This window comes from Zootoca vivipara, chromosome 2 (assembly GCF_965207765.1).
Source record: "Zootoca vivipara chromosome 2, rZooViv2.hap1.1, whole genome shotgun sequence".
NCBI lineage: Eukaryota > Metazoa > Chordata > Lepidosauria > Squamata > Lacertidae > Zootoca > Zootoca vivipara.
Window position 1 is genome coordinate 100,821,507 of NC_142584.1, and position 24,515 is coordinate 100,846,021.

At 44.3% G+C, this 24,515-nt stretch overlaps 1 protein-coding gene and 1 long non-coding RNA gene across 13 annotated transcripts in view; both read left to right on the forward strand.

Annotated features, from left to right (window-relative positions):
* FHIT (fragile histidine triad diadenosine triphosphatase) overlaps window positions 1-24,515 on the forward strand; it is a 1,052,598-nt gene that overhangs the window by 648,820 nt on the left and 379,263 nt on the right. The gene's annotated exons all lie outside the window — the stretch shown is intronic.
* Window positions 883-16,023, forward strand: LOC132591693 (uncharacterized). The gene is made up of 2 exons (XR_009557086.2): window positions 883-4,022; window positions 4,623-16,023. It is a non-coding gene; the product is annotated as an uncharacterized LOC132591693 (long non-coding RNA).

Genomic DNA, 24,515 nt, shown 5'->3' on the forward strand with positions numbered 1-24,515 from the left:
AAAGAAAAGAAAGGCAAATTCAGAACAAGCCAAAAAGAAGGACTTCGTTCACACAGTGTATATTTAAACTATGAAATTCACCTCCATAAGATGTAGTGATGACCACAAATGGAGATGGTATAAAATGAGGATTAATCATATTCATGGAGAAGAAGCCTGTCTTCTCCATGGCTATATACTGCCTCCAGAAACAGAGGCAGTTCACCCCTTGAAGACCATCTGCTGGAAAATCATAAGTGTGGAGAGTGCTGTTGTACTCAGATCCTGCTTGTGGGCTCCCCACATGTTTGGTTGGCCACGGAGAAAAACAGGACAATGCATTGGATTCTTCTTGTGTTCTCTGCCAAGAGTTATACTGTTATACAGTGGTTCCGCTATTTCCTCCTGGGCCGTGTTCAGAAAGTGGTGGTGGGGGATGAGTGCTCAGACCCTGGGCTCTCACTTGTGGGGTGCCTCAGGGCTCCGTCCTCTCCCCCATGCTTTTTAACATCTACATGCAGCCGCTGGGAGAGATCATCAGGGAGTTTGGGCTGAGTGTTTATCAGTATGCGGATGATACCCAACTCTACCTCTCTTTCAAATCAGAACCAGTGAAGGCGGTGAAGGTCCTGTGTGAGTGCCTGGAGGCGGTTGGAGGATGGATGGCGGCTAACAGATTGAGTTTGAATCCTGACAAGACAGAAGTACTGTTTGTGGGGGACAGGAGGCAGGCAGGTGTGGAGGACTCCCTGGTCCTGAATGGGGTAACTATGCCCCTGAAAGACCAGGTGCGCAGCCTGGGAGTCATTTTGGACTCACAGCTGTCCATGGAGGTGCAGAACAACTCTGTGTCCAGGGCAGCTGTCTATCAGCTCCATCTGGTACGCAGGCTGAGACCCTACTTGCCTGCAGACTGTCTCGCCAGAGTGGTACATGCTCTAGTTATCTCTCGCTAGGACTACTGCAATGTGCTTACGTGGGGCTACCTTTGAAGGTGACCCGAAAACTACAACTAATCCAGAATGCGGCAGCTAGACTGGTGACTGGGAGCAGCCGCCAAGACCACATAACACCGGTCTTGAAAGATCTACATTGGTTCCCAGTACGTTTCCGAGCACAATTCAAAGTGTTGGTGCTGACCTTTAAAGCCCTAAATGGCCTCAATCCAGTATACCTGAAGGAGCGTCTCCACCTCCATAGGTTTGCCCGGACACTGAGATCCAGCACCGAGGGCCTTCTGGTGGTTCCCTCATTGCGAGAAGCCAAGTTGCAGGGAACTAGGCAGAGGGCCTTCTCAGTAGTGGCGCCTGCCCTGTGGACCGCCCTCCCATCAGATGTCAAAGAGAAAAATAACTACCAGACTTTTAGAAGACATCTGAAGGCAGCCCTGTTTAGGGAGGCTTTTAACGTTTAATAGATTACTGTGTTTTATTTTTCTGTTGGAAGCCGCCCAAAGTGGCTGGGAAACCCAGTCAGATGGGCAGGGTATAAATAAAAAATTATTCTTATTTATTATTATTATAAAGACAGTGTCACTGTTTGTGGTACCATCAAGGAGGTTCTTGGGCCCAAGGCAGGAACTGAAAGTCTTAACAAGGCTGCTATATCAGTAGTTCTGCAGCCAGTCTTTTCAAAGTTATGCTGAACCACCCATTTCTACTAAGCTGCTGGTTGGTCTTTGCTGTATAAAGCTGCAGTTCTAGCTCCATCGCCTTACCTTGAACAATTCAAAGTAGCCTTTCCCCCAGAGTTCTGGGCATCATAGCCAGATTCTTGCCTCATTGGGTCTTCCATCCTGGCCAAAGCAGGGACTTCTGCTTGCATTCCATTTCAGATAGTCTGTGGTCTCGTCCTCAGACCGAAAACAGATTCAAACCTCAACACAATGAGCTCTGGCTCCAGGTTAAGTTATCATTGATTGTATGCATGTTGCCTGCATCCAAATAAACAGAAGCAGGCAATATAAAGTGCCAGGTCTAGTCTATAAATAACCTACTGATGTCGTCCCATCCTAACCAGCATAGTGTAGTGGTTAAGAGCGGTGGACTTCTAATCTGGCAAACCGGGTTCGCTTCCCCGCTCCTCCACATGCAGCTGCTGGGTGACCTTGGGCTAGTCACACTTCTCTGAAGTCTCTCAGCCTCACTCACCTCACAGAGTGTTTGTTGTGGGGGAGGAAGGGAAAGCAGAATGTTAGCCACTTTGAGACTCCTTAAGGGGAGTGAAAGGCAGGATATCAAGTCCAAACTCCTCCTCCTCCTCCTCCTCCTCCTCCTCCTCCTCCTCCTCCTCCTCCTCCTCCTCTTCAATCAAGCACATTAGGTTCTGGTCTTGCAAAATTCTGAGTCTGCTCAGAGACACCTAGTTAATTTGTATGCCCGTAGAATATAGAATGCCTTCTTGCACTTCTACTCATCAAGCTGTTCCATTTTAGATTATAAAAAGAGTTGGCATGGAAATGCCACCTAAAGCAAAATGTGAATCAAATTTTAGAGCAGCTCCCCCAGTGAAAATATTGATGGACTTTCGTAGCAAAGCCAGAATGTTCTTGATAATTGTAAGACTGGCAAAATTGGGGGGAGGGGGTTCTCAGGTACTAAATGTGGCAATATGTAACATTGGAATCAGTGGCAGTGGATTCTGAGTTAGGTTTCCGATAGCTCTAAACATGCCTGATTTAGGTAGGTAAGAGTTAGGATTGCCCACTGTTTGGTTTAACCCAGCTTGACGGTTTCCCTTCCTCCTTAACCCCGCCCTTGCAATAATACAAGTTCTTTGGCTCAACACGAGCATTAGTCAGCAGGCAATCTTAAACTCTCATGCATTTAAGTTAATTAACATATTCATTTCAGGAGAATTGGGGGGGGGGGCATTGGCTAGGTGTGAGAGCACATCTGCCAGATTCTTGTGATGATATTTCACATTGCAGTTTCCTCCTCCTTCCCATTTCCTTGAAATAAATATGGAGCATTGGTTTCTATGAATAAATTTGAAATATGGGAAGCCAGAGATATTTCAAAGGATTTTTTTAAAACAGTGCTGGCCCTGCATATTCTGGTGAGTTGGGCAAATATTCTAGGTTGTTGCGTGATGTGTCTGTATATGTGTGACGGCATGCTCACACTACCATCCCATGTTGCTGAGATCCTCTGATGCCTGAGGGTGATTTGTTGAGCCTGGGGAAAGAAAGGCATTTGTCAGCTTCCTGGAAATAGCCTGCTATGTTTCCCTGACTGCTGCTGAACAGAGGAACTTCTTTGTGTTACTGACCACTCCAAAGCCTGACATAACTGCCTTGGATTGCTGATGGCAGGTGGTTGTACAAACTTATGGTTCTTGGGCAGGCCTGCTCTGAAGTCCAGCCTCTGAGGCCCCTAGAGGAAACATTAATCACAGTCTAAACTTCTGCAATCAGAACCAATATGATTTCTCAGTGGCTTCATTTTGGCTACATAGCTGCCACCAGAGTTCAGACCTGAGTTTCCTATCAGAGGGGAGTGATTTGGGCATTCTAATTCAGAACCCCATTACTTTTCACAACAAACAATATTATTGTCATGTCCCTGGAGTCTGGTCGTGACCAGGGCACTAAATTGGAGGCTACAGTATTACCGACAAAGGAGCCAGACCAGACTGCTGATTTTCAGCCTAATTCTGCTTTTCAGGGTACCCTGGAACCTTAGTCTGGAAGGCAGGAACCCACTGAACCAGATACCACAGCACTAGGGCCTGTAGAACAGAATCCAGGTCCCTCACAGCTGTCCTCCCCTGAAAGTACTGTATCTCAAAGTAGCTCGCCAGTTCAGTGGTGCAGGGAGCACATCAGGTGTGTGGTGTTTATGTGTATTGGGATGCAAATGAAGTGCCTGCCTCCAGACTTTTAAGAGCCTCTAGGGCAGGCATCCCCCCCCAAACTTCGTCCCTCCAGATGTTTTGGACTACGATTCCCATCATCCCTGACCACTGGTCCTCTTAGCTAGGGATCATGGGAGTTGTAGGCCAAAACATCTGGAAGGCTGCAGTTTGGGGATGCCTGCTCTAGGGTGTGGAGCCTGTTGTTGTTGTTTGTTGTTTAGTCGTTTAGTCGTGTCCGACTCTTCATGACCCCATGGACCATAGCACGCCAGGCACTCCTGTCTTGCACTGCCTCCCGCAATTTGGTCAAACTCATGTTCGTAGCTTCGAGAACACTGTCCAACCATCTTGTCCTCTGTCGTCCCCTTCTCCTAGTGCCCTCAATCTTTCCCAACATCGGGGTCTTTTCCAAGGATTCTTCTCTTCTCATGAGGTGGCCAAAGTATTGGAGCCTGAGCTTCACGATCTGTCCTTCCAGGGAGCACTCAGGGCTGATTTCCTTAAGAATGGATAGGTTTGATCTTCTTGCAGTCCATGGGACTCTCAAGAGTCTCCTCCAGCACCATAATTCAAAAGCATCAATTCTTCGGCGATCAGCCTTCTTTATGGTCCAGCTCTCACTTCCATACATCACTACTGGGAAAACCATAGCTTTAACTATACGGACCTTTGTCGGCAAGGTGATGTCTCTGCTTTTTAAGATGCTGTCTAGGTTTGTCATTGCTTTTCTCCCAAGAAGCAGGCGTCTTTTAATTTCGTGACTGCTGTCACCATCTGCAGTGATCAAGGTGTGGAGCCTAGGAGAGGTTAACTTGGATGCAGAAAATCAGAAGCTCTCTGGTCAATTCCAACCCTTGTCAGAGCTCACTTGGAGCTCTCCAAGGTGCTACAGCAACTGACTTGCCTTTTTTTGTGTGGGCTCCTGGAGAGGAGCAGAGCAAGCTGGCTCCTATGCTAAGTGCTCCTACTTTAGTGATGGTTGCTTTCTCGTTAACACAGTATTTCTTGGCAGTGATCAGAACTCCCCACGTGCAATTTTGCTTTCACTCTGCACTCCGGTACAGAAGAAATCATGATTAACGGGACCGTTTGTATTCTCGGACAGACTGTAGGGTGAACATATTTGTTAATACTTCTAAGAAAGGCTGTGACGTTGTCCACCCCCACCCAAAGTATATACAGTGGAACCTCGGTTTATGAACACCTCGGTTTATGAATTTTCGGTTTATGAACGCCGCGGACCCATCTGGAACGGATTAATTCACTTTCAATTACTTTTAATGGGAAAGTTCGCTTCAGTTTATGAACGCTTCAGTTTATGAACAGACTTCCGGAACCAATTACACCCATGTTTCACTTTATGAACGCTTCAGTTTAAGTACTTCGCGGACACGTCTGGAACGGATTAATCCACTTTCCATTACTTTCAATGGAAAAGTTCGCTTCAGTTTATGAACGCTTCAGTTTATGAACAGACTTCCGGAACCAATTGTGTTCATAAACCGAGGTACCACTGTAGTGTAGATTACATAAGGATGTAGTGAGCTAGGAGAGTGAGGTGGGGGTTTGTGGTGTGTGTGTTTTTTAATGGCTTGAACAGTTGAATCCTCATTTCTTCCACCTCTTTGTATCAAGGAACTGAAATCTTCTATACTCCACCCCTCAATTTATCTGACTCTTCGGGTGCATTCAGACATGCTGTATATTGAATTAGTTCTCCTGATTATGATGCCAGCACTTCTGCCCCATTTTCTAATGTTCTTTCTCATGCCCATGCACATTTCCCAAGGTGCCCCCTGTTAAAATGGGCTTGCCAGCCAGGACTGAACAGACTTGCATGTTCTGCTGAAAAGGCTGCCGTTTTGAAGACTAACATGCTAACTGGCACAAGGTCACCCACTGAAAATCTACCCTTTGTATTTGATCCAACGAAAAGGTCTGCATCTGCATGGTACTGTTTTAGCCTTCTATTTTTAGGAGGGAAATACCGGCATGAAATGTGATGGACGGATATGCATTTAATGGGGTGGAATTGTTAGTGTGGGTGCTTTTTGATGGCCTGACCTTGAAACTGCATTCTTTGATGAATACTAACCTTTGCTATTAGGTGATGGTATTTAGATGTTAGGGCGGCACGTTAGCTGGATGATAGATGGCACCTTAGTCCTTCCCCAGAGCAGAAATGATTCATACCATTTGTATGAAATGCAGGAGGCAAAGGAAGAATGGAAGGGATCCACCTTCCAGCCATTCTTCCATTCTCAGGGAGGGGTCTTACATCCAGGCAGTGGTTGTATCTACTTAGCTTCAGCAACATCAGGCATTGTCATATATCCCACTTCTCTATTTCTCCTATTTCTATAGAATTTGCTAATCTTCCTTCATAGCAGATGTGGGGGGGGGACCTCTGCCCCTCCAGCGGTTGTAAGACTCCAACTCCTATAAGCCCCAGCCCACAGGCAAATGGGCAGCAATTATAGGAGCCCAGCACCACTGCTTTATAGCATGTGCCTGCTTCCCCTCCCTATCATATCACCCATCGCTGCACATATGGTTCATTGCTGTGATTTTTCTTAGCATAGTCCCACTCAAAGGCTCAGGGTTGCATAATATGGCAAAACCAAGGGAAGTCGGGTGTGGGGCTTTTGGCTTTTATTAGGGGCTTTGCCATCCACTGACTTGATTGACAGGCTCCACTTCCTAATAGGTGGGCCTCCATGAGATGGTGAACTTGCAGCTGCCTGCTAGGGAAATTATTAATGTCATTAATCTGTTCTTACCTCCCGATATTTTTGTATGCTGCATCTTGAAGAACACTATAAGAAAATAAAAAAGCAACAACTGTGTACTCCATTAATACTCTATTTGACATATTCTTAAGTTATAAATGTAGGAGCATTGATGCACAATTTCCCCCCCACCCCTCACTTGAATATAATGTGTCTAGAAATACTTAACACATAATTACTAGGGAGAAAAATTGGAAAGCCATTCAGCAAAGCTCTTGAAAAGGTTTTCGTCTTTTCTGCCAAGGACGGTTTTCTTAAATGTGCATTTTGTATTTTTATTTTTAACAGTGTCTGTCAGATGCACATCTCTTTCCCCCAACCTGCATTCCGGAGTTTTATGGTGGTGATTTAGAAAGGGTAGCTGTATTTCTTTATGGCTGATAAAATTCATCTGAGCACAAGAATTGCCTGCCATATCTATCTCAGATCTGCATTGCAACGGAGAGCGTGCAATCTTGCATTTGCTCGAGTTAAAAGCGCCATCAAGATGGGAAGGCCCTCTCTTGTAGATGCTATTCTTTAACAGCCCCACCCCGTGAGTTACTCCATTGGCGAATGTGTCTTTTTGGAATGTGGCAGGCCGGCTGCCGAGCCAGTGCAGCATCAAAAGCTGTTGTGCCGTGCTTGTATTGGCAACCAACCTAGGAAGGCACACCTATACAGCCTTATGAGGCGATGCTTCTGTGCCAGCAACAAGCATGTTCACCAGATGTGCTGTCAGCCAGAGCTGGCTCGGAAATGGAAGAAGAATCATTTTGGGGCACCTACCTTGAGAGTATTGAAAGGCTGTCCTGGACGCCTTAGATCCAGTTATCCTGGTACAGCCTTGTATGCTGAATATTGGCAGTACGCTTCCAATTATGGCACTGGAACGTGTGGCAAAAACCTGCCTTTGTCTGTTGAGCGCATAGCAGTAACAGATGCAACCATGCATCTCTGCACACAGTTCTGTAGGGATGGATGCCAGAAATCTCATCTAACAGATACATTGAGCAACACAGAATAATGCACCGCCTTATTAAAACGAATCTACTTATTCCCTTCCAAAGAAAACCAGATGTAGTGCTGCAATAGTTGGTGCCTCTTTTCATCTCCATTAGTGGCAAAGTATAGTTTGGCTTGGCATTTCCAATAGGATTGTAGTAGATCTCTTAGGGGGTTGAGCAATGCCTTTCATTTTGGTTTGAAAGGTAATAAAAAAATTAATATTCACCTGTGTTTCTTAAGAAGTATCCCCTGGAGAAAGATGATTCAGTCGCCAGTTGGTCAATCAAACTTATAAGAAGAGCCTGCTGGGTGAGGCCAAAGGCCCATCTAGCCCAGCATTCTGTTCTCACTGTGGCCACCCAGATTCTCTTGGGAAGCCCAAGCACAAGATCACTCTCCCCTCCTATGGCTTCCATCAGCTGGGAGCCAGATGTCAAAGACAAAAACAACTACAGTGGCCCCTCGACTTACGAACTTAATCCGTTCCGAATGCACATTCGTAGGTCGAAAAGTTCGGAAGTCGGAACGCGGTTTCCCATAGGGGAAAAAAATATTCGGAAAAATTTGTAAGTTGAAAAAACTGCATGTAAAAATTTGTTAGTCGAGGAAACCACATTGAAAGCCGCCAACGGTTTCTGTTCGGATGTAGAAAAATTTGTAAGTGTGTGGCCATTTGTCCCGTGCATAAGTCGGAACCTACGGATGTCGAGTAATTCGTAAGTCGAGGGACCACTGTACCAGACCTTTAGAGGACATCTGAAGGCAACCCTGTTTAGGGAAGCTTTTACTGTTTAAGAAATTATTGTATTTTAATATTTCTTTTGGAAGCCGCCCAGGTGGCTGGGGAAACCCAGCCAGATGGGCGGGGTATAAATAATAAATAAATAAATTAATAATAATAATAGTAATAATAATCTGCCATGTGATCTGCAGAACTCTGCTCCAGCAGGGGCACAAGTGTTGTCCTCAGTGTTTTGTTTGCTCAGCAGGGTCACCCTCACGGAGCGCTCATAAAAGGCTCCTGCTTGTGTGGAGCTCTGTGTGAGCATCAGAGCCCCCGGGAATGTGCCACAACTGCCAGACCTGTGCAGATTAGTCAGGGCCAGATGGAGGTTTGATGAGGCCCTAAGCTACTGAAGGTATACGTCCTTTGTCAACAACTAACTGTCGCTGTTTTCTGTATTGAATGTATGCTATATGGTAATTTATGGACCTAATAGGTATCTAAAGCCAGTTGCACATGTTGCCCTGCAACCAGTCCATGCAGAATGTAGGCACCCTATATCTAGAAATGAGCAAACCAGTGATATTTTAGGGAGCAGGCTTACATCATACTTACATCATAGGAGCCTACACAACACAAAACACTGCCGCTGTAGTTTTTTTTTTTTTTAATCTTATTTTTGGAAATGTACATTCAGGTTTTTTTCCCTTTAAATTTTTTGGGGGCCCCCAAGAGAGTGGAGCCCTAAAATATAGCTTGTTTAGCTGATACGTAAATCCGGCACTGAGATTAGTCCAAGCATTGGAATGGCTTCTCTAACACTCATCACCAAGAGTTCATATGAAGTAACCCATAAAGTCAGAAAACCTGGTGTTTCTTCTTTCAAGTAAGAATCATAATGAATCCCTGTGGTTTTTTAATACTAATTCCTTCCATTTATATCAGAGTGTTAGATTCACGTGCCCCATTACTGGCTGAATTACAGCCTGTGTAAATAGGTGAAAGAACGGTCAGTTCACCTGAACATTTGGGTTTGTGCAATTTCCATGAAATCAATGCAGCCACACCAGCCTATGTGGCCTTGTAATTACCTCACAGAGCATTTCATCCTCCCCCCCCTAATCTCTTCTCCCCGCCCCCCACTCCCTGCTCCGTAGCTGTATTTGCAAAGCCCAGGGTATTGTCAGAACGCAGTGCATTCCTACTGTGATCTGTTCTCCTTGCCACACTGACACCTGCTGAGACTGCATTGGATTGTTATTTTATAGCAGCCTTTTCTTGAATTAATTACATATCTGCAATCAGGGAACCGTGGCTGCTGTTTATGAGCAACATCTCGGGTACAACTGTGAACGAGTGAATTAGTGCCAATTAATTTTGTGGCTGCATTATTTAAGGTGGAGAGAATGCTAGCTTAGCCAGGACATCATTCCCCCCCTCGGTGCCTTTTATAGGTACTTTTCTTGAGTTCTTTAAAAAGAGCCTGTAATCAACTTGGGCATGTGGAGGAGGGCAGGATCTGCTGTATGAAATGCATCACCCTGCGTAGATTCAAATGGCCTTCTTCTGTGTACAGTGGTACCTCGGTTTACAAACACAATTGGTTCCGGAAGTCTGTACTTAACCTGAAGCGTACTTAACCTGAAGCGAACTTTTCCATTGAAAGTAATGGAAAGTGGATTAATCCATTCCAGATGGTCTGTGGAGTACTCAACCTGAAGCGTACTTAACCCGAGGTATGAGTGTAATCGGTTCTAGAAGTCTGTATTTAACCTGAAGCGTACTTAACCTGAAGCGAACTTTCCCATTGAAAGTAATGGAAAGTGGATTAATCCGTTCCAGACGGGTCCGTGGAGTACTTAAACTGAAAATACTCAAACCAGGGCGTATTTAAACCGAGGTATGACTGTGCTCATTCATGGGCTGAGTGGAAAGAGTTGAAACCTTGTCCCTGGAGCCAGGCCGGTACTATCTGATGACCAACCCAACCTTCATTGGTGGACACTGGCAGTGCACTAAAAATGCACTGAAGCTGAACTGCTTCAGAAGACACACCAAGGCACAAAGGGGCTGAGATGAAAAATTAAGAAACTTCTATTTATATAATTACATTTGCTCCTATGTAGGTCTGTCGCTTCTATCTCTCAGACCCTTCTCTTCTCTCCTCGATACTTTCTAAGGGCTCTTCCAGGAGACTTGACATTCATTCTGATTTGTTTGCGGGGAACAATAGGACATATTTACTTTCATGGTGGTTATATGTCATCTCTTTAATCATTTATCCATTAATTAATACCAAAATAGCTGGAGAGCTTCAGCTCTAAAACTTCCCTGTTGGTAAGGAGGCCTCAGGGCAGAAGAAAGACCAGCCCCCACAGGGAGGGGTCAGCATGAGGGTTGGAAGTTGTTCGTACGTGTGACCTTTCTGAAAGAGGACATGGTATGACAACAGGGTTGAGAGTGTAGGGTGACTGAGAAAAAGGGACGTGGGTATTTCTTGTGTGAGATATCACTTTTTTGTGACTTAGGGGGCTATTTGCTTGCAGTAAACATAAAGAGCTGCACCATTAAGACGGCTGATCGCCAAAGAATTGATGCTTTTGAATTATGGTGCTGGAGGAGACTCTTGAGAGTCCCATGGACTGCAAGAAGATCAAACCTATCCATCCTGAAGGAAATCAGCCCTGAAAGCTCACTGGAAGGACAGATCGTGAAGCTGAGGCTCCAATACTTTGGCCACCTCATGAGAAGAGAAGACGCCCTGGAAAAGACCCTGATGCTGGGAAAGATGGAGGGCACAAGGAGAAGGGGACGACAGAGGATGAGATGGTTGGACAGTGTTCTCGAACCTACGAACATGAGTCTGACCAAACTGCGGGAGCCAGTGGAAGACAGGAGTGCCTGGCATGCTCTGGTCCATGGGGTCATGAAGAGTCAGACACTAAATGATTAAACAACAACAAAACGTGGGAAAGATGAGTATGAAGCATAAGTGCTGCCACATTATTTTAGCAGCAGTCTTTTATTGTCCCAATATTTTTTGGCTCCGTGGTAGTGCATCTCCTTTACATGCAGAAGGTCTCAGGTTCAATCCCTAATAGCATATCCAGGTGGGTCTTGGAGAGAACCCTGCACTGAAGCCCTGGAGAGCCACTGCCAGTTGCTTTCGACAATACTGAGCTTGATAGACCAATGGTCTGATGCAGTGTAAGACATCTTTCTATGCCCCTGTTCAAGTCTTTTGTAATTTTTCCCATACTTCAGCCTCTTGGGTTCAGCCAGGTTAAGCATCAAAATATTGAACATAATAAAGTTTCAGTCTGTAGTTTTGCACACCAAATAATCTCCAGGTAGCACTATAGTTTGGTTTCAGGTGGGACTCTTACCTGATGCCTGTAGCATAGGCACCCCCAAACTTCGGCCCTCCAGATGTTTTGGACTACAATTCCCATCTTCCCTGACCACTGGTCCTGCTAGCTAGGGATCATGGGAGTTGTAGGCCAAAACATCTGGAGGGCCGCAGTTTGGGGATGCCTGCTGTAGCACATTCCTAAGCATGTGTCATCAGAGGTAAACCCCCTTGAGTTCAACAGGGCTGACTCTGAAGCAAGTGTGTTTAGAGATCTTAAATAAGGTTTCCTCCTCCATATCAATGCATGTGATTTTTCCTGACGCTCACATGCTTTGAATAACCTAAAGGCTAGGCCTCTCTAAAGCTGAAGGATTTGTCCAGTAAATAAGATGCACAACTTCCCCCAGAGTCTGGCTCATAGCCAAATGCCCAGAACTGCTAACAGTTTGTTTATTTGTGGATGGGCTTTGTTTTCTGTGCCACAACACAAAAGTTATCTGGGCCACTTACAGTAAAAAAAACGATGCCAACATTTTTTAAACCCGTAATATCAAAATGAAATAGATGCAACGAAAGCAACACCCCCAAGAATATAAATACAGATTAAAACAACACAAAACAAAACAAAACAGAGAGACCCAAACGAAATGCCTGAGTAAACACAGAAAGTCTTCACTCAACAAGGAAAAGACCACAAAGGTGATCCTCATTAGTTCTGTAAGTGGGGTACCAGCTTCCATCTTGTTGTTGGTGCCTTCAATGGACAAAATCTCCCCCTCACTCTCCTCCTCTCTAGTATGTGTGTGTGTGTAATATTGTATCCATACAGCTCTTCACCGGCAAAAGGAAATTAAATCAGTGCACGCCAGCTATCTTACTCATCTCACCTGGGAAGGTATGCATGAGGTAGGACAGACACTGCTTAACATTAATCAGTCTCCTGAAGTCATTACATTCATGAGGAAATGTAATTCACATGTGATTACTTTTTAATTTACTCTGTAATCACATTCCTAGTGAATGGGGTAAGCTTAAAATGAAATTTAAAAGTCAAATACTGCTTTGTATTAAGAATTCACAATTTTTATATGCACTTAGGTTAATAAAGATTTTTACAATAACCAATTGTGACTGAAGATGCAATCACTTTCTTCTCCGGGAAGTTGTTTTTCCTCTTCTTTTCATCTTCACAAAAGGTGCTTCATTCCTGCCCACAGGTACAATAATGGCTCTTTGGGAAGTCTTGGGATTATGTTTCTTGCTAAATTTCCATCTTGTATAAATGTTTGTTTATTTTTCAATAATACAACAGAACAAAATAATTCTGTCTCATGTTGGCAGTTTCTGGGACTCATGTTTAATTTTCACCGAGAAGGTGAGTTTGTTCCTTTGTTTTTTTTAGCATCAGCAGGGGACATTGTTGAGAAGAAGGGCTTGTGATACAGGCTTTTTGCTTAGAGTCTCTCTTTTCCTCAAAAGGTTGAGACTTCTTTCTAGGCATAGGAGAATCTGTCAATTTCAGTTCTCTCTCTTTCTCAGTTTTCCCATATTCAGTTCTCTAAAATTCTACATCAGTGTTTGGTTTATTTATTCTTGTGAAAATTCATCAGCATTTTAATTTCTCTGAACGGACACGTATTTGTATGCAATTGTTCCTCATTTCTGCAAAGCATGTTCTCCACTAGAATGCCTTTTTTGTAGTTTATTTTCAGTAATACATGCATTTCCATGCCCACTACTTGGCTGGAGAACTGCATTGCAAGATTCAGAGAAGGACAAATTTTGGAGGATTGCTGTGTTTTGGTCCACCCATTGTTTTGAAAAATGTAGGTCAGGTGGGTTTGCCTTTAAATGAAAACAGAATTGCATTACTTCTCCATTACTACTCTGCTCTGGTCAGACCCCACCTGGAGTACTGTGTTCAGTTCTGGGCACCACAGTTCAAGAAGGATACTGACAAGCTGGAACGTGTCCAGAAGAGGGCAACCAAAATGGTCAAAGGCCTGGAAACGATGCCTTATGAGGAACGGCTTAGGGAGCTGGGTATGTTTAGCCTGGAGAAGAGAAGGTTAAGGGGTGATATGATAGCCATGTTCAAATATATAAAAGGATGTCATATAGAGGAGGGAGAAAGGTTGGTTTCTGCTGCTCCAGAGAAGCGGACACGGAGCAATGGATTCAAACTACAAGAAAGAAGATTCCACCTAAACATTAGGAAGAACTTCCTGACAGTAAGAGCTGTTCGGCAGTGGAATTTGCTGCCAAGGAGTGTGGTGGAGTCTCCTTCTTTGGAGGTCTTTAAGCAGAGGCTTGAGAGGCATATGTCAAGAATGCTTTGATGGTGATTCCTGCTCAGCAGGGGGTTGGACAGGATGGCCTTTGTGGTCTCTTCCAACTCTACGATTCTATGATTCTACTACTTCTTACATAGATGTCCTTACTGATGTCCATGGAAATGGATTTGTTGGCAATGTCGCTTAAGGGAAACTCTTTGTTTTCAAAATCATGCTAAGGCCCGATGTTTCAAAGTGGATTGATCTAAATCAAGTTTCCTATTATAAATTCATATATCACCTGAACATGCATGCAGCATCATTTCCTACAGCAGATATGTATAAAACCCTGTCCAGCACAGGCCATTTCCCCACGTTTCCTTAGCTGGTGATCCAAAAAGTCACTAGGTTAAAAAGGTTGAGTCTGACTTTGCTGTGTGCTTGCTATGTAATGGCTGCCATCTCTCTCTTTTCTTCCTAGCAGTATTTTTCAACTTTGGGTTCCCAGATGGTGTTGGACTACAACCCCCATCATCCCTGGCTAAGCTAACTAGGGATGATAGGTTTTGTAGTCCAACAACATCTGGAGACCCAAGGCAGAAGAGCACCACTTCCTAGTGTATGTGTATTCCTTTTTTGACTAGCAGAAGGCATAATTGTCAAAATACAGTGTATCAAGTCTGGATCAGTGCTGCTTCGTGTTGCTTAGGGACGTAAGAAGGTAGCAATTTTCATTCTCTCTTGTACTCTTTGCAGTCGGCACCATTTCCATTCCATTGCAGTTCAGCTTCCACCAAAAATTTCATTATTCATCTTTCTGTCCATTGTGATCAAATTTAACCTAATTAATTATGTAACCACTGAGATAATGAATTATGTAATGTCTCATCATTCAGTTCAATGCAAAGGAAACATCAGAAAGATTAGGTCTTCAGTTGCTTATTGTTTGTGGGCTAAAACAACAAAAAAAGCACTTATCAGATTTCTGTTCATGACCACACATGCACACATAAGCTGCAGCAATTTCTCCTCCCTTGTCCACTTAGAGTAGAATTCTCTACTATCCCTACTGTTAAATCTGTTTTCTAAGGACTGGATCTCACAGTACTTTTAGACTGTTCCATGTGGTGGATAATAGAGTACAAAAGGGCTCTTGTAGTCGCATGAGAACATCCTGAGATCTCGAACACTTGCCAGAGCAGTTCTTGTGAAATTAAAGTCTGCAGTTTGGACTTGGATGTCTGGGCTTCAGAGATCACCTGAACCTGGATCTGGAGCCACATTCTGGGGTCCTTGATATGGAAATAACGAGAACCAGGCCTCCTGGTGGGTTTGGTGATTCCATAAAAGGTTGGCAGCAGTGGTAGGCAGAGGGATTATGGCCTAGCAAGTTGTGAGTCAGCAAAATGAACTGTGCTAAGTCAGCAGGAATGTTGGCTGGTCAGTTGAAGGAACAAGATATGCCCAAGTCTCTTCCCAAAAGAAGAAACAAGTTTAGAATAACCAAAACACTACGGATGACAAGAAGCTTTGTTCCATTTTTCCTCCCGCCCCCTCCTCGTTTGACAAAGACTTCCATTTTCAGATATAGGTCTTCTTGCCTCTATTAGCTTTCCTGGCTTTGCTTGTTAATCAAACTGGCATCGTCTTGGACTTCATACATTTCCCAATCTGTAGCATAAATTATATCTATCATCTATATCTATCTATCTATCTATCTATCTATCATCTATCTATCTATCTATCTAATCTATCTATCTTTCATTATCTATCTATTTATCTATTTATCTATCTATCTATATCTATCTCTTCTCCCCCACCCCAAACATTATTGACTATACATAACTCCCTCGCCCCAAACATCTGAAGAGGACTTGGTTTTTTGGACATTTGGGTGGATAAATAATGACTTGCCCTAGTTACCCAGTGAAGTTTGTTGCTGAATGGAAACGTGAACCTAAATCTCCCACATTCAATGGGTGCCTCTTATGCATACAATAAAGTAATGGAATCCAAACCACTAACAGAAAAAAAAATGCAACGTGGAGATGTGGTCTATTAAGAGCAACCATATTAAAGCAGGGCTTTAAAAATGGCTCAGTGAAACCAGAAACAATTAGGGCTTAATTGACTCTCGTCTTAAGGGAGCTGTGAACTGGAGGGGAGATCAAGTTACTTCTAATTTATTAGATCCATGAGTAAGGGGTGGGGAGATGCTTGGCCCAAATGATTCATCTGCATGGAGCTCGGGAAATGCCACCTTTTCGTTCTACCACAAGCCCTGCCAGAATGATTCTAGTTTCATGATACAGTATTTGTATGGCTATCTCTGGATTCTCTGTTTATGATTGTGAATTGGTTTGGAGGAGTCTGTGCCATTTAGTCTATATATCACACCAAGCCCAAATGTGCTAGCTGGTCTTGGGGTGGCGTTTCACTTTACAGCATCCTAATTATAGCCTTTAACCTGACACCATGACCTATAAGGACTTGGAGATCTTTGTTGTTTCCATAGTAACCATGAATGAATGAACATAGCCAGGATGTTTCTCTGATATCTGGCATTAGTGACCCTCACAGTTTTTTCCTTCCTCCTCCTACTATCTAGAACAGGGGTCAGCAACCTTTTTCAGCTGTGGGCCGGTCCACCGTCCCTCAGACCATGTGGTGGGCCAGACTATATTTTGAAAAAATAACAATGAACAAATTCCTATGCCCCACAAATAACCCAGAGGTGCATTTTAAATAAAAGGACACATTCTACTCATGTAAAAACATGTTGATTTCTGGACTGTCCACGGGCCGGATTGAGAAGGCGATTGGGCCACATCCGGCCCCCGGGCCTTAGGTTGCCTTCTGCTGGTCTAGAAGATATTCCTTTGGCCATGAAAGTCTGCCATACTGTTACTATTGGCTCGGTACACATCAAGCAATTATCTCTTCAAGTGTCAATTAGAGGCCCTGTTCCAAGCCAATAGATGGCTCTGTTGGTAGAGCATGAGACTCTTGATCAGACTTCCTCAACCTCGGCCCTCCAGATGTTTTTGGCCTACAACTCCCATGATCCCTAGCTAGCAGGACCAGTGGTCAGGGATGGTGGGAATTGTAGTCTCAAAACATATGGAGGGCCGAGGTTGAGGAAGCCTGCTCTTTATCTTAGGGCCATGGGTCCAAGCCTCACACTGAGCAAAAAGATTCCTGCATTGCAGGGGGTTGGTCTAGATGACCCTCATGGTCCCTTCCAACTCTACAGTTCTATGATTCTGTGAAGTGCTGGAAGTTCAACAGGGAGGGGGTCTGTTGTCAAATGAGAGAAAATCCCACAGAATTGGACCCATAATACTGAATGCATGACTCCTGATGGACACGAGACCTTTATCTGAACCATGGAGGACCTCTGAATACGTCCGAGATTGGGCAGAGATACAATGTATTAGATCAGTGTTTCCCAACCAGTGTGCCTCCAGATGTTTTGGGACTACAACTCCCATCATTCCTGACCACTGGTCTTGCTAGCTAGGGATGATGGGAGTTGTAGTCCCAAAAAATCTGGAGGCACACTGGTTGGGAAACACTGTATTAGATCAGGAATAGGCAACCTTGGCTCTCCAGATGTTTTGGAACTACAACTCCCATGATCCCTGACCACTGTTAGCTAGGGATCATGGCAGTTGTAGTTCCAAAACATCTGGAGAGCCAAGGTTGCCTATGCCTGTATTAGATGCTCCTTAAGGCAGGCATCCCCAAACTGCTGCCCTCCAGATGTTTTGGCCTACAACTCCCATGATCCCTAGCTAACAGGACCAGTGGTTGGGGAAGATGGGAATTGTAGTCCAAAACATCTGGAGGGCCGAAGTTTGGGGATGCCTGCCTTAAGGTATCCCAGACCAAGTTTTTTTTGGGGGGGGCTCTTGCCAATTAATCACGACTGGACCTAATGGTCAGGGGTCCCTTTACCTTTACCTTTAAAAAAGGGACCCAGGTGGCACTGTGGTTAAACCACTGAGCCTAGGGCTAGCTGATCAGAAGGTCGGCGGTTCGAATCCCTGTGACGGGGTGAGCTCCCGTTGCTTGGTCCCAGCTCTTGCCAACCTAGCAGTTCGAAAGCACGTCAAAATGCAAGTAGATAAATAGGAACCGCTACAGCGGGAAGGTAAACAGCGTTTCCATGTGTGATTGCCGGAAGCAGCTTTGTCATGCTGGCCACATGACCTGGAAGCTATACGCCGGCTCCCTCGGCCAATAATGCGAGATGAGCGTGCAACCCCAGAGTCGGTCACGACTGGACCTAATGGTCAGGGGTCCCTTTACCTTTACCTTTAAGGTATCCCAGACCAAGTTTTTTGGGGGGGCTCTTGCCAATTAATATGAGAACCATGAACTGGGCCTGGTAGCAGATGGTCACCCATTTAAGGGGTGCACTTTAAACAGCCGTTTCTTTTCTGGTTGGCCCGAGTTAAAAACCTCTCTGCTTTCGAAAGAACCCTTTATAAATTGCATTTGAGGGGGCGAGGATTGGAATGTTCTTTGGCAAAACACATTACACGCAGCTGCGGAACGCTCCTACTCTGACCTGAATGTGGGTCAGAAGCCTTCCTAAGGGAAGATTTCGCTCTTTTCGTCCTTTTGATCTTTCCGAAGTCCTTAGAAGTGGTGACTCCGTTATGTAAACTCTTCTTCCTTCTCCTCCCTTAATTAACAGTATCATGAAGTGGCTGGGGGAGTATGGAGATGCTGGAAAATAAATCTACTCAGCGGGAAATGAGAAATATTGTTTCTTAAATCTCATTTGTTGGAGGTACTTTGGTGTTTTTTTTTTTTTTTTTTTGCCCTACAGAAAAATCTCTCTGTTCTTCAAAGTAATGAATAGTTGCATTTGTCAGAAGCCTTCAAAAAAAGAAGGGAAAATAACCACTATTTGTGTCATTTACCTTAATTCCATTAGACCCAATACGCTTCTGAAGTTGCGCCTCTTTGCTGTGCTGGGTGTTATTACTGTCGATTAGAGAAAGCATCAGGAATAATTCATTTATAGCCACATTACAGAAACAGGGAAGGGCAGAGTGGGCGGGTGGGTGAGGGGACAAAGGTGAGGGACTTTTCTGGAGCTGCACTGCTTGGTGAAGCTGCCAAGAAGTACAAACCGGAAGGGTAAGAGAAACTCGGCATGATGGATCGCGTGTCAATTCTCAGCTATGGAGACCAAAATTAAAACCTCTGAGGTAACGACTTAAAACAAAATTGCATTGCCACATGCAATTCATCCAGCTAGGAATAAAGCATTTTCATACGAAGTCTAGTCATTCAAAAGACATCTCCTAAACCGGCTTCTCTTCTTCTCTTCTCTCTCCCCACCCCCACCCCGCCCTCAATTTCTATTCTGAAACCTCAAAACTGAACAGCCGCCAGACTTTCTTCATCTGTATTGGCCCTTGTCGTCGTAAGGGTCACTGCTGATCACCAACTGCACTTTTTAACAGTCTGAGGTCTGTAATTCAGGATAATTCCTCTGCAATTTTGTGGGCACGGGTTACTTGAAGCTGGCTTTTAAAGGCAAGGCGGCGAATGGAAATGCTCGCAGCTCCGGGGGAATCGGCCTCTTATTCACTGTGCCACAGATTGCTTCTGACTCCCCCCCCCCTTTTCCCTCCTCTCAAACACCGTGAAGTAAATGTGCTCACATTTTAAACGTTAGGGCTCCTTCCCTGGGTGTTTTTGAAGTGTAATATATTTTTTACTATCTCCTAGGGTGCCCTGCAGCTAAAATGAAAGAGAGCCCAGAAGTGTAGTTATTTAGCCCCTCCAAAGTGACTTATAAGTGCTTTTTAATTTTTTTAAAGAACTTTTATGCAGAATGTGCATTGGGGGGGGGGCATGTTCTGCGGTTTTGTTTTCAGATGGGGGGGGGGGGGAATGCCAATTATTCCTGATAGGTTGGATATGTTTCCTTGAGTTTTATCATCTGTGGAGTAGTGCAATTTGGTTGTCAAGTAGAAAAGTTTGCCATTCCGCTAGAGTCCCATAAAACCCGTAATGTGAAATTTTGATGGGGATGAATAAACCTAACACATCGCTAGGGCCCTTCCCCTGGTGGTACGTTGCTCTCCCTCTCTAAAACAAGGTTGATGTATAAGGACCTTGTGCCCTGGGCTTCGTCTTCAGGCCATTTTCTGCTCAGAAGTTTATATACACGGGACAGACCAGAATCTCTAGAGTCAAACAAGTCACTCTTTTATTAAGAGAAAATGATTTTTTTTTATTTCTCCTAGTCAGAGGAAATCAAACAGCCCCATGGAAGGGATTCAGGCAGGCGTAATATAAGGGGATTTGGTTATTAAAATGGTCCTGTAAACGCAAGACAAATAGCTGATGCTTCCTCAATGGCTTATGATTGTGGCTGTTGGCTACTTGAGACTAGGAGGATTGGTTCCACATCTCCGATACCTGGGAGTCAGAATATAGTGATTTTTCTTTTTCTGGTCCCCTTTGTTTGATCTCTCAGTTCAGGGGGCTCCCAAGTTGTGGTCCTCAGATTTGCAGCTAAAGACGGGAGATGGCACATCTATCACATTGAGTATTTATATTGGTTTTTTTAGCTGTATTTTTATTGCTTCTTTTATTTCTTATGCTGTACTTTATTCCAATAAAAATGCAATTTAAAAAGGCAAGCAGCATCTGGCACAGAGCATGACAATTGCTACAACAGGCAGGAAAATCATTAAGCGGTCCACCAAGGCCACCAAAAAATTTTAAGTGGTCCATAGGGCAGTGGGAGAATGGGAGGAACAGTCTTAGCTTCATCTATAGCTACTTGGTTGCACAGTGGTCTGAAGGCAATCAGGCAATCAGAAGAACTTCCTGACAGTAAGAGCTGTTCAACAGTGGAATTTGCTGCCAAGAAGTGTGGTGGAGTCTCCTTCTTTGGAGGTCTTTAAGCAGAGGCTTGGCAGCCATCTGTCAGGAATGCTTTGATGGTGTTTCCTGCTTGGCAGGGGGTTGGACTGGATGGCCCTTGTGGTCTCTTCCAACTCTATGATTCTATGATTCTAGGATGGAGGAGTTGAGACCACAGTACTTGGGCAGCCTTGAAAACAAAATATGGAATAGCTAGCCTTGAAATGGCCCTTCCTTCAAGTGGACTTTTCCTCTCTCAGATACCACTTGATTTTTTGGTAAAAGGGGCAGACCTAAAGCTTCCCGTCCGATGAGAACAGATGCAGGCTGTGAACATTTTCTAGGCGTGGGCAACTCAGGATTGTCCTTGGTCACTGGGAGAGAGGTTTATAAAAGGTATTCATTAATGAAAATTGAAATCGCCTTGCTGGATCAGAGTGAGGCCCACCCATCCCGGCATTCTGTTTCAATGAGCAACAAGTCTTAGAGAAGCTCACAAGAAGGCCATAAAGAAAAGGTTATAATTGTGTGCAGCACCTGGTTGGATCCCTTTAGCAAAACAAGTCCCATCGTACAGCATTTGTGCAGAAATATCTCTCAAGGCAGCTGCACTTGTGGGACAAGTGAGTGTGGAACAATCCTCAGGAAGATGGAAGGAGCGCCGAGGGCGCAAAACACACCATGCCTTCCTCTTTAGAGGCACTGGTTTTGTGTTAAAATATAAAGTGGGAATACAGAGAGCTCCCTTTTTTTTAAAAAAGTATTTTTTATTAAAGATTTCTTGAATTACAAAGGTGTGTGCAGTGTCTCTCATATTTTTACATGTATCATTTTTGCAAATCAGTTTCATTTGTTAAGACACTAAGAAGAAAGAGGGAAAACGAGGTAGATGGGGGTGGGAGGGTGGATGGGGGTGGAATTAGCTGACAATGTTTCTGTTTTGCTTATTGAAAACAACTTTCTGCATCTGTGTAAAGCCCTATACAGTCATATCTCATGTTGCGTCCGCTTCAAGTTGCGTCTTTTCAGCTTGCGAACTCGGCAAACCCGGAAGTGTTTACTTCCAGGTTTCGCCGCACATGCATGTGCAGAAGCATTCTGCGCACTTCACGCGTGCGCAGAAGCACCACTCTGGTTGCGGACTTTTCGGGGTGCAAATGGCACCCCAGAACGGATCGTGTCTGCAACCAGAGGTACCACTTTACAGCCCAGGGCCAGGATATATCAAGTCTTCCCCTGTGCTCTGTGGGTGAGGGCCTCTTGCGGATATCATCTTATCAGGAGGGTCATTCCATACAACGCAGGAATTGACCCTTTAGTGTTGCATCACCCATCCTTCTTCTTGAATATTAGACGATCGTCTTTTGGTGCCTATTGACGACTTTCCTCTTCAAACAAGCCTTTTCAGCAGAGATCTCCCCCAGCCTGCCTCTGCAACTGAGTTGTTTTAAGAGTTTCTTTTTATTGTTTTATGTCTCGTGCCCTAGGCTGCATTAGGAGAAAAGGCTGGATACAATATTTAATAAATGAATGAAGTAAATTCTAAAATCAGGTCTGCCCTCTGCAGCTCTTCTACATCTCTAACCTTCCTGAAAACCCGGTTACCTCATTGGCTGGGCTTTCCTTCATCTACATGCAGCATCCAGCATATTTGTACCCAAAACTTCACGCTCAATTATCCGCATGCGATGTGGGCTCCCAGCTACTTTGCACGTGGAAGTCGCCTCCGTGCACGAAAAGCGTGGTTCGTGAAGCAGCCTTCATCAGGCCTCCAGCCCTGCAAGCGATCATGCACAACGCGAACTCTTGACAGCTTCACAATCAGCGCTGCCCTACAGCCAGCGTTATTGACTTATCTGCACAGATAGAGGTGGTTAAAATATATATGAGCAGGTCGATTACGACGACAGAGTAGTGGGTTATTCAGCGGCATCGAGGACCAATCTCGGTATACAATTGTGTACTCCCCGCAGGCGGGAGGCCAATTAATTTGAAGATCAGATCAAATTCGGCAAGTGTTATTGTGTGTTACACGGATACACAATCCCCGGAGGCTACTGATAATGATAATAATGAATTAATACAGGGGTAGGCCTCTCATCCAGATTCTAATTACAGACTTCTGCACTGGCTTTTGTTCTCAAAGGACAGACTTTCATTAGAAGTTATGGTGCCATCGTCAGATTTTTAGCTTTGCAGCATCTGTCGTTTAATCCATTGTTTCTTTGCAAGGCGGCAGTAAACAGGAAGTTTATGATATTCCGATTCCAGTGTGACAGGATGCATCATTAAGAAGGGCTCCTCTTACAGAGGAGGAGAGCCTTGCATGATAGCTTGCGAATGTAGGGACTTTTTGACATTGGTAAGCAGATGCAGTTCAGAACTCGTGTCACTTAATTCGCAAGGGCGCCTTGAGAATGGAAACAGAAAACATTGTATTGACACAACACATTGTTTCAGATTAACTTGCATCCAGAAGGCTTGAATTAGGATCTGTCTTGATTAAAGACTGGATTATACTTGGCTTTAGTAGGATTGGTGCCAGCTGCATAGAAGGTCTAGTGTAACCAGGTAAAAGAGTGAACAGTATTCCGTTTTTTAAAAACAACAACAATTCAATTCCAGGCAGTTACTGTCAAATGTTGCATGAAGTCAAATTGTGATGAGGGGTTGAGGAAAGGCATAGTTCAGGAGACAAAGTGTATATGTTATATACTGCAGGTCCCAGGGTCAATTTCTGGCATCTCCAATTTCAAAAAAGGATCAGGTGGTGGAAAAGATCCTGGAGAGCTGCTGCCAGTCAAGAAGATACACAGATGTCCCACTATCCAAACACTCGTTTATACAAAAATTCACTTATCCAAACATGAGGAATTAGTACTCAAAAGTCACTATACGCAACACAGATCCAGCTATCCAAACAATTGGACTTGTATATGTAGTACTGTGAACATATAAGTAGCCTTAAACAAGCCTTACTTTTTTGAGTTTTGCTGGTCTGCCACAGCTGTTTTGCCAGAAACCATGGAGGGAGGGAGGAGATGGGACAAATAATTGAGCTTTCCCCCTTCTTTCCTTGTTTGCCATTTGCAAGGTTTCAACGGGTTTCCTCATCAGCTGTAGGTCAAAATTCCCTGGTCAGGAACATGTTAGAAATTTCCCCATAGGAATAAATGGTAACTGTGGACTCATTATGTGAATGCTTGCCTACCAAATGATTTTATGAGCTCGAATTGTGTTTGGATAGTGAGACGTGCATATATTACAACTGCAATTGATACACAAAGGATGGTATCCAGCTAACATGTCCATTCAGCTCACAGATTTCCGCTTCTGGAATGGGCTTTCCCCTCTCCTCCCTCAATGCACACCATATCCTGGGACATCCCAGCCAGATGGGTGGGGTATGAATAATAAAATTCTGATTACATTTTTTATCCTTCCCAAATCTGCTCCCTAGGACACTTTAGAACCCATAGCCTGTTCCCATGAGGCAGGTGCCTTGACTATACTCCTTTTGGTGCCTGCCTAAAAATTATTTAAGTGAATCCCAAAACTAGGCAACACATGACCAAATTCAAACGAACAGAATGTATTTACAACACTTCAGTGGTTGCAACACAAGTATTTGGTTTGTTTCTTAAAAAATATTTAAGCCTATC